Source organism: Mauremys mutica, chromosome 12 (genome assembly GCF_020497125.1).
Source record: "Mauremys mutica isolate MM-2020 ecotype Southern chromosome 12, ASM2049712v1, whole genome shotgun sequence".
NCBI classification, from domain to species: Eukaryota; Metazoa; Chordata; order Testudines; family Geoemydidae; genus Mauremys; species Mauremys mutica.
In genome coordinates this window covers 6,410,023-6,418,662 of record NC_059083.1, presented here as the reverse complement: position 1 = coordinate 6,418,662, position 8,640 = coordinate 6,410,023, and positions in this window count along the sequence as shown.

Below are 8,640 nucleotides of genomic sequence, written 5' to 3'. Positions count from 1 at the left end.
TCCCAAACGGAGCCTTTCCCTGCGTGTTGCTGGGTGATCTCTGGGGTCACTGTCTGTGTCAGAGGAGCAGGGTGGGGATGCTCGGTGGCAGTGCAGGGAGCACCACGAGGAGGGCTGGGGGCTAACGAACGCCCTGGTACTCAGGGGCCCGGCAGCCCAGGAGGAGATGGACTGGGAAAGCTGGAGGGCAGGTTGGCTGGACAAGCCAAACAGACCCCAGTGTCTTTAGGAGCTGCCCCCCCAGACAGCTGGGCCTGTGACTGCCGGAGAACAGAACTGGGCCGGTCTGCGGGAGAGACAGGGCTGCCGAGCGCAGACTCATTTTGGGTTTGGTCACTGGGGCTGGACGAATGCACCCTGCTGACGGCGATGTCAGGGGAGGGAGGCAGTGTGGCCTAGTGGATAGCACACTGGCCTGGGACAGGGAAGGCTGGGTTCTGTTCCTGGCTGTGTTACAGAAGGGCCACCCTGGCGTTTGCTGCACCCTCTCTAGTCCCCCAGCTGATGAGCAGGATGCCCCAGGCCTGCTGGGTGACTCCGCGTAAGACACTTCAGCTCTTTGGGTTTGTCTGCACCAGGGGTTCTCCAACGTCATTGCTCCGCGCCCCCCTTCTGACAACAAAAATTACTACTCGGCTCCAGGATGGGGGACGGAAGCCTGAGCCCGCCCAAGTCCTGCTGCCCCAGGCCAGGGGGTGAGAGCCAAATCTCAGGGGCTCCAGCCCTGGGGACGGGGGGCTGGAACCTGAGCCGTGCCACCCAGAGCTGAAATCTTCGGGCTTCGGCCCCAGGCAGTAGGGCTGAGTCATCGGCTTCAGCCCCAGGCCTCAGCAAGTGTAATACCAGCCCTGGTGACCCCATTAAAATGGTGTCACGACCGAAGTTCCCTCTAAGCCGCGCACCTGCCTATTAAGTCCCACTCCTCAACCCCGGCCCCGAGCTGCTGCGGTGAGAGAGGGCTGGGGGGAGTCCTTTCTCCTCACTGCAGTTCCGGGGCAGCCTGCACCCGAAACGCCTCATCCCCAGCCCCATCCCAGAGCCCTCACCCCTAGCCACACACCCCGACCCTCTGCCTCAGCCCTGAGCCCTCCTCTTGCACCCCAAACCTCTCATCCCTGACCCCACCACAAAGCCCACATCCAACATTGGGGTCCTCACTGCCCCCCCCCCGCACCCCAACCCGCTGCTCCAGTCCTGAGCCCCCTCCCACACTCCGAACCCCTCGGCCCCACCCTCACCACATGGATTTTGGTATGAGCACCAATATGGAGGTGCTGTGTCATACATCACATAACAAAACTCATTCCACACATGGATGTAACACATTAGAGGGAACACTGGTCGTGACCCACTTGGGGTCCTGACCCACAGTTAGAAACCGCTGGTCTACACTACAGTTAGACACATGGGTCAGCCGGCTCTGGTGCATGGGGCTTGGGCTAAGGGGCTGTTTAATTGCCAGGTGAACAGGCTGGAGCCTGGGCTCTAGGACCTTTCCCCCTTGTGGGGGTCCCAGAGCCCCAGTCACTGCACTGCAGTTAAACAGCCCCTTTATCTGAGGCCACATCAGCTGGCACAGGCCAGCCGCAGGCGTCTAACTGCAGAGTAGTCACCCTTTGTGCCTCAGTTTCCACAGCTGAGAAATGGGGATAATGATACTGACTTTCCTTTGTGAAGAGCTTTGAGCTCTACTGCTGGAAAGCTCGAGATCAGAGCGAGGGATTATCACTATCGCACGGACAGGAAAGATTTCTGTTGAACCGTGCAAATGCTGAGTGTGTTTCTTCTTTATGGGCCACAGAGTGGCTAGAACCCTGGCTCAGGATTCAGGGCACTGGGTTTAGTCCTGTCTCTGGCCTGTTCTGTGACTTTCCACAAGTCACTTACACTCTCTGTGCTTCAGTTTCCTCTCCCAGCCTTTGTCTGTGAACTGCTTGGGGTAGAGACTGTCTCTCCCTGTGTGTCTGTGCAGCACCCGGCACAACGGGGCCCTGATCTCAGCTGGGGCCGGGACCGTCTCTCCCTGTGTGTCTGTGCAGCGCCCGGCACAACGGGGCCCTGATCTCAGCTGGGGCAGGGACTAACTCGCCCTGTGTGTCTGTGCAGCGCCCGGCACAACGGGGCCCTGATCTCAGCTGGGGCAGGGACTGTCTCTCCCTGTGTGTCTGTGCAGCGCCCGGCACAACGGGGGCCCTGATCTCAGCTGGGGCAGGGACTGTCTCTCCCTGTGTGTCTGGGCAGCGCCTGGCACAACGGGGCCCTGATCTCAGCTGGGGCAGGGCCTGTCTCTCCCTGTGTGTCTGTGCAGCGCCCGGCACAATGGGGCCCTGATCTCAGCTGGGGCAGGGCCTGTCTCTCCCTGTGTGTCTGTGCAGCGCCCGGCACAACGGGGCCCTGATCTCAGCTGGGGCAGGGCCTGTCTCTGCCTGTGGGTCTGTGCAGCGCCCGGCACAACAGGGCCTGATCTCAGCTGGGGCAGGGACTGTCTCTCCCTGTGTCTGTGCAGCGCCCGGCACAATGGGGCCCTGATCTCAGCTGGGGCAGGGCCTGTCTCTCCCTGTGTGTCTGTGCAGCGCCCGGCACAACGGGGCCCTGATCTCAGCTGGAGCCTCTAAATCAGGGGTGGGCAAACTTTTTGGCCTGAGGGCCACATCGGGGTTGCGAAACTGTATGGAAGGCCGGGTAGGGACGGCTCTGCCTCCCCAAACAGCCTGGCCCATGCCCCCTAGCTACCGCCTTCCACTTCCTGCCCTCTGACTGCCCCCCTCAAAACCCCCAACCCAACCAACCCCCCTCTGCTCCTGATCCCCTGACTGCCCCCTCCTGGGAACCCCCATCCCTAACCAGCCCCCCGGGACTCTGCCTATCCAACTGCCCCATTCCCCATCCTCTGACCGCTCCCCCCCCCAGAAACTCTGCCCCATCCAACTGCCCCCCTGCTTCCCATTCCCCACTGGCCCTGCCCCATCCAACTGCCCCCTGCTCCCTGTCCTCTAACTGGCTCCCAGAACCCTCTGCCCCTTATCCAATCCCCTCACTCTCTCCCCCCTTACCATGCCGCTCAGAGCGGCAGAACTAACAGCTGTGCCACCATGCTGCCCAGCGGGAGCCAAGCACGCTGCCCAGAGCACTGGCGGTGTGGCACGCTGAGGCTGCGGGGGAGGGTAGACAGCAGAGTAGGGGCTGGGAGCTCAAGGGACGGGCAGGACAGTCCCATGGGCTGGATGTGGCCCGTGGGCCATAGTTTTCCCACCTCTGCTCTAACTGCTGATGTGATGCAAATAATCGTTGTATCTTCCTGATGCTTAGCACAGGGGTTAGGGTGCGTGTGCGTCACTGTTCGCAGTTTGTCCAATCAGGAATTGTGCCTGGGGATTGCACCTGGCCAGAGGGAGAACAGCCCGGCTCTTTGATCTCTCACCCACACTCCAGTGGGCCCGTAACAGACCCGTTCTTCTTCCCCAGGGCAGAGACACCAGTGCGGAGCCTGGCCCTTTATAGCAGGGGTCTCAAATTCAATTTACCTTAGGGCCAATGCCCGTCCTCAAATCCTCCCAGCGGGCCAATAATGTCACTGAAGATGGCCTTCAGCAAAGAAAATGTTTTCGTGTATTTTTTATTTAAAATATCTTGGACATAATAAAACTGTCAAACAACTTTATACAATTCTTCTCTTGCCAGAGAGTTTTTAGTGTTTGCCAAAAACCTGGCAACGCTTCAGTTCTGACAGTTTGTTGATGTTTGGCCTCAGTGACTGAGCAGGTGAAACCTTCAGGATTACAGCAAGGTGTGCCTCAGATAGTTGTGTTTGATATGTTGACTTGTTTATAGTCATTGTGGAAAAAAGTGACACTGCCTCCATGGCTGACTCTGCCTGACAACTAGGGATGGTATCTCTGTCCTTCTCCCCCAGGCACTGGGAGCTGCAGGGGGTGGCACCTGCAGCAGACAGAGCAGGTGTCCAGCAGTGAGGCTGCATTAGTCTCTCCTTCGTGGGCCACTGATGGCCCATGGCCCAGGACTTTGAGACCCCTGCTTTATAGGCAGAGCTCAGAGAAAAGCCCAGTGACTGCAGTGCCTTTCCATGAGAGGGCATCACCCCCTCCCCCCGTGGGCAGAGGAAAGACAAGGAGGATGATAGAGCACATGCGTGCGCGCACGCACCCCTACCTCTCCCCCTCATTAGTCCTTGTGGGGAGGGGCACTCACAGCCCTGGTGAGAGGATACAGCTGCTGCCTCACTTTCCCTGCTTGGATGGGAGGAGCCATTCACATGAGGACTTAAATTTACAAAATAAAAATTTCCCTTAGGGTAGCCGGTGTATTATTATACAAATTATGTACACACACCTATCCTAGCATGTTCCAGCAATCCCCTCCAGTCCACCACGTCTCTTCCTGCTCCCACAACCCTCTCCCTGGAGCAGCCTGAACTGGCCCTACCCTCGTGCTTCGCCAAAGCACACAGGCCTCCTCCCACTATTTTAAACCTGCAACAGCAACAAATAATAATAAAAACCCAACACAACTGTTAGAGCAGATTCAACTAGCCGTGAAAAATCCAGTCTCGAGCAACTCACCCCAGGGAAGGATGCATGAACTCCTGCTGCAAGGCAAGAAGAGCTGGTGTGCACTTGTGAGCATGTCTAATAAAACCTGTGATGGGCCATTGAGCAGGCTAGGCAGTGCTGATTTGGTTTGATAAAAGCCAGGGCTTGTACATTGTCACTTAGAGCCCTTCCCACTCCAGGTTATTTTGTAATATTGATGGTTATAACTCTGGGTGGTCCCATTATCCCTATAAATGCCAAGCACTTGGCAAGATTCAGAAAAGAAGATCAATCAATGAGATTGTGTAGCAGCGAGTTCCACCAGCCAGCTGTGCCTTGCGTGAAAATGTCTTCCCTTTCATCAGGTTGGAATTTGCGACCTTGTCAAGGCAGAAGGTAAAATGGTTCAGATCCAGCTTTTGGGGGAACAGACTTGACACCATCTTCCTCCTAGTAGAAATGAAATGTCATTGCAATCTGGCAATAAACTAACAACTACATCAACAAACCAATAAAAGGCAGCTAAACAAACACTGCTCTACAATTTTTGAGAAGTCGTCTGCTTCAGAGATAAAATGTGCTATTTATTATGTATTTTGATGTGCTGAATTCAAAGATGACAATTAAAACAACTGATTGGCTACTGTTTTTAAGATATTTAAGTTTTTACATTTTATGTCTATGTATATTGTGTAGATAGCAGAGTTTTAATCATAAATTGTAAACCTAGGTCTTTTCATGTGTTTATGGTTGCTTTACATGATAATAGTTCACCTGTCCTGTTTATGTAATACTTTAAAAATCAGCAAAAGGGTTATCTAACTAAAATTTATTATGAAACAAAAGGCAAAAAACTATGATGTACATAGTTTAGTCCTATTCACTGTCTACTCGGCGCTTCTTGGCTTGTCTCTTGTATTCATTAAATGGAGCATCTCTTGTCACTGTCCAGCAATAGTCTGCAAGCATTGATGGGCTCCATTTGCCCTGATAGCGTTTCTCCATTGTTGCAATGTCCTGGTGAAATTGCTCGCCGTGCTCGTCGCTCACTGCTCCGCAGTTCAGTGGAAAAAAATCTAGATGAGAGTGCAAAAAATGTATCTTTAGTGACATGTTGCTACCAAGGCTTTTGTATGCCTTGAGGAGGTTTTCCACCAACAACCTGTAGTTGTCTGCCTTGTTGTTTCCAAGAAAATTTATTGCCACTAACTGGAAGGCTTTCCATGCCGTCTTTTCCTTGCCACGCAGTGCATGGTCAAATGCATCATCTCAAAGAAGTTCACGAATCTGAGGACCACCAAAGACACCTTCCTTTATCTTAGCTTCACTTAACCTTGGAAATTTTCCATGGAGGTACTTGAAAGCTGCTTGTGTTTTGTCAATGGCCTTGACAAAGTTCTTCATCAGACCCAGCTTGATGTGTAAGGGTGGTAACAAAATCTTCCTTGATTCAACAAGTGGTGGATGCTGAACACTTTTCCTCCCAGGCTCCAATGACTGTCGGAGTGGCCAATCTTTCTTGATGTAGTGGGAATCTCTTGCACGACTATTCCATTCGCAGAGAAAACAGCAGTACTTTGTGTATCCAGTCTGCAGACCAAGCAAGAGAGCAACAACCTTCAAATCGCCACAAAGCTGCCACTGATGTTGGTCATAGTTTATGCACCTCAAAAAGTTGTTTCATGTTGTCATAGGTTTCCTTCATATGGACTGCATGACCAACTGGAATTGATGGCAAAACATTTCCATTATGCAGTAAAACAGCTTTAAGACTCGTCTTCGATGAATCAATGAACAGTCTCCACTCATCTGGATTGTGAACGATGTTGAGGGCTGCCATCACACCATCGATGTTGTTGCAGGCTACAAGATCACCTTCCATGAAGAAGAATGGGACAAGATCCTTTTGACGGTCACGGAACATGGAAACCCTAAAATCACCTGCCAGGAGATTCCATTGCTGTAGTCTGGAGCCCAACAGCTCTGCCTTACTCTTGGGTAGTTCCAAATCCCTGACAAGGTCATTCAGTTCACCTTGTGTTATGAGGTGTGGTTCAGAGGAGGAGGATGAGAGAAAATGTGGGTCCTGTGACATTGATGGTTCAGGACCAGAAGTTTCATCCTCTTCCTCTTCCTCGTCTGACTCAAGTGAAAATGATTCTGGTGCATCAGGAGCCGGCAGTCCTTCTCCGTGGGGTACTGGGCGTATAGCTGATGGAATGTTTGGATAATGCACAGTCCACCTTTTCTTCTTTGACACACCTTTCCCAACTGGAGGCACCATGCAGAAGTAACAATTGCTGGTATGATCTGTTGGCTCTCTCCAAATTATTGGCACTGCAAAAGGCATAGATTTCCTTTTCCTGTTCAACCACTGGCGAAGATTTGTTGCACAAGTGTTGCCCCATAAGTGTGGGGCCCACCTCTTGTCCTGATCTCCAATTTTGCAGCCAAAATAAACGTGATAGGCTTTCTTAACCACAGTGGTTATACTGCGCTTTTGTGATGCAAAAGTCACTTCACCACAAACATAGCAGAAGTTATCTGCACTGTTCACACAAGTACGAGGCATCTCTGCTCACTTTGGCTAAACAGAAATATGTCTCTTTGCAAAATCAAACACTGACAAATAAGAGAGCACGACACTGTATGATTTCTAGAGCTGATATAGGGCAATTTGTTCAGCAGAGTGATGTAAGCTTCATTATGATTGCATCATCCATGACTTCTAGGAATAACATTATGCAATTCATATCATGTATGACGCAATACCAGCTTCAGATTGCATCATTCATTGTTTTGCCTAAAAAGCAAGTACTGTCCAAACCCAGTCATAGATTTATTCATAGATCCAGTCAAAGATGTATTTTAGTCATTTCTGGTTTAAATTGAGATCCCTTCCCTTTATAACTCACTTATCCTCCGCTATTCCCAAGTCAAGGGTCGTATATACTGACCCAATAGCATAACTTGAAAACTAGAGCCAATCAACAATTTTAAGCATCATCATTTTCGTTCTCAGTGACCCAGAATTAGTAACGTTTGACTACATTTATTTCAGAAGCATTTTGCCTGTAGAGCAGAGAAACAGCCCCCTCCTTTTACGGCTCCTCCAGGTCGCTGAATCGTCCTTGTTCTGTTTCCTTTCACTGCTGTCCCATCCCGTCGGGTCTGGGTTCGAGGGTTTGCCTGTGGAGAGAATTGTTGGGTTACTCTGGCTGGCTCCTGTCAGTGTTTATCTGCCCAGCCACAGCCCTGCACAGCAGGGTCAGTTAGAGCTGGCGGTGCTAGGACAGCCCTGGTTTCTTTACAGCAATTGTCATCTGAAGGATCCCAAAGCACTTGACAAACCCATGGATGCAGGCGCTGGACTGGGGTCAGTTCCATGCAGAGAGAGTGGGGCCAGATCCCGGGCTGGTGTGAACTGGGGCAGCTCCATTGAAATCACTGACCCCAGATCCCCAGCTGGTGAAATAAGCCATCGCTCCACTGCAGCCAATGGGGCCAGACCCCCAGCTCTGATGGGTTATGTCTGATTATACAGTTGCTCCAGACATACCTGTATTGGCAGGAATGATCACTGTCCCTATGCAAATAGTTTACAAGAAGTCGCTATGGCTTAATTTGAGAGCCTGGAATTTTCCATTGGGGTGTGTGGGGGGGAGCAATTCCTGTTTTCTGCCCTTGGGGGAGCCCCATGAAGTCCCTGCACCCCTGGCAGGACAGGGACTGGGAGAGCAGCAGACACAGATCCCAGCTGCGCCCTGTGACAGCAGCAGAGCTGCCAGCTGAGCAGATCTGAAGGGAGCGACTCCAACAGCAGCCAACACCAGCTGCTCCAGCGGGAGGGGAAGGACACCCCTGTACTGGACAGAGATGGAATAACCTGCCCCTACAGAGAAATTTTTCCCCTCACCCCCATTGGTTAGAAGCCGGGGCTTGTACCTTGCCACTTAGAACCCTTCCCTCAGGGCCATCCCTAGCCATTTTGGTGCCCTATGCAGCCCCCCCATGGAGGTGGTGGGGGCTTGGAGGAAACTGGCCCGTTACTCCACTTCCTGCCACCCAGTGATTGCAGGACAGGCCCAAC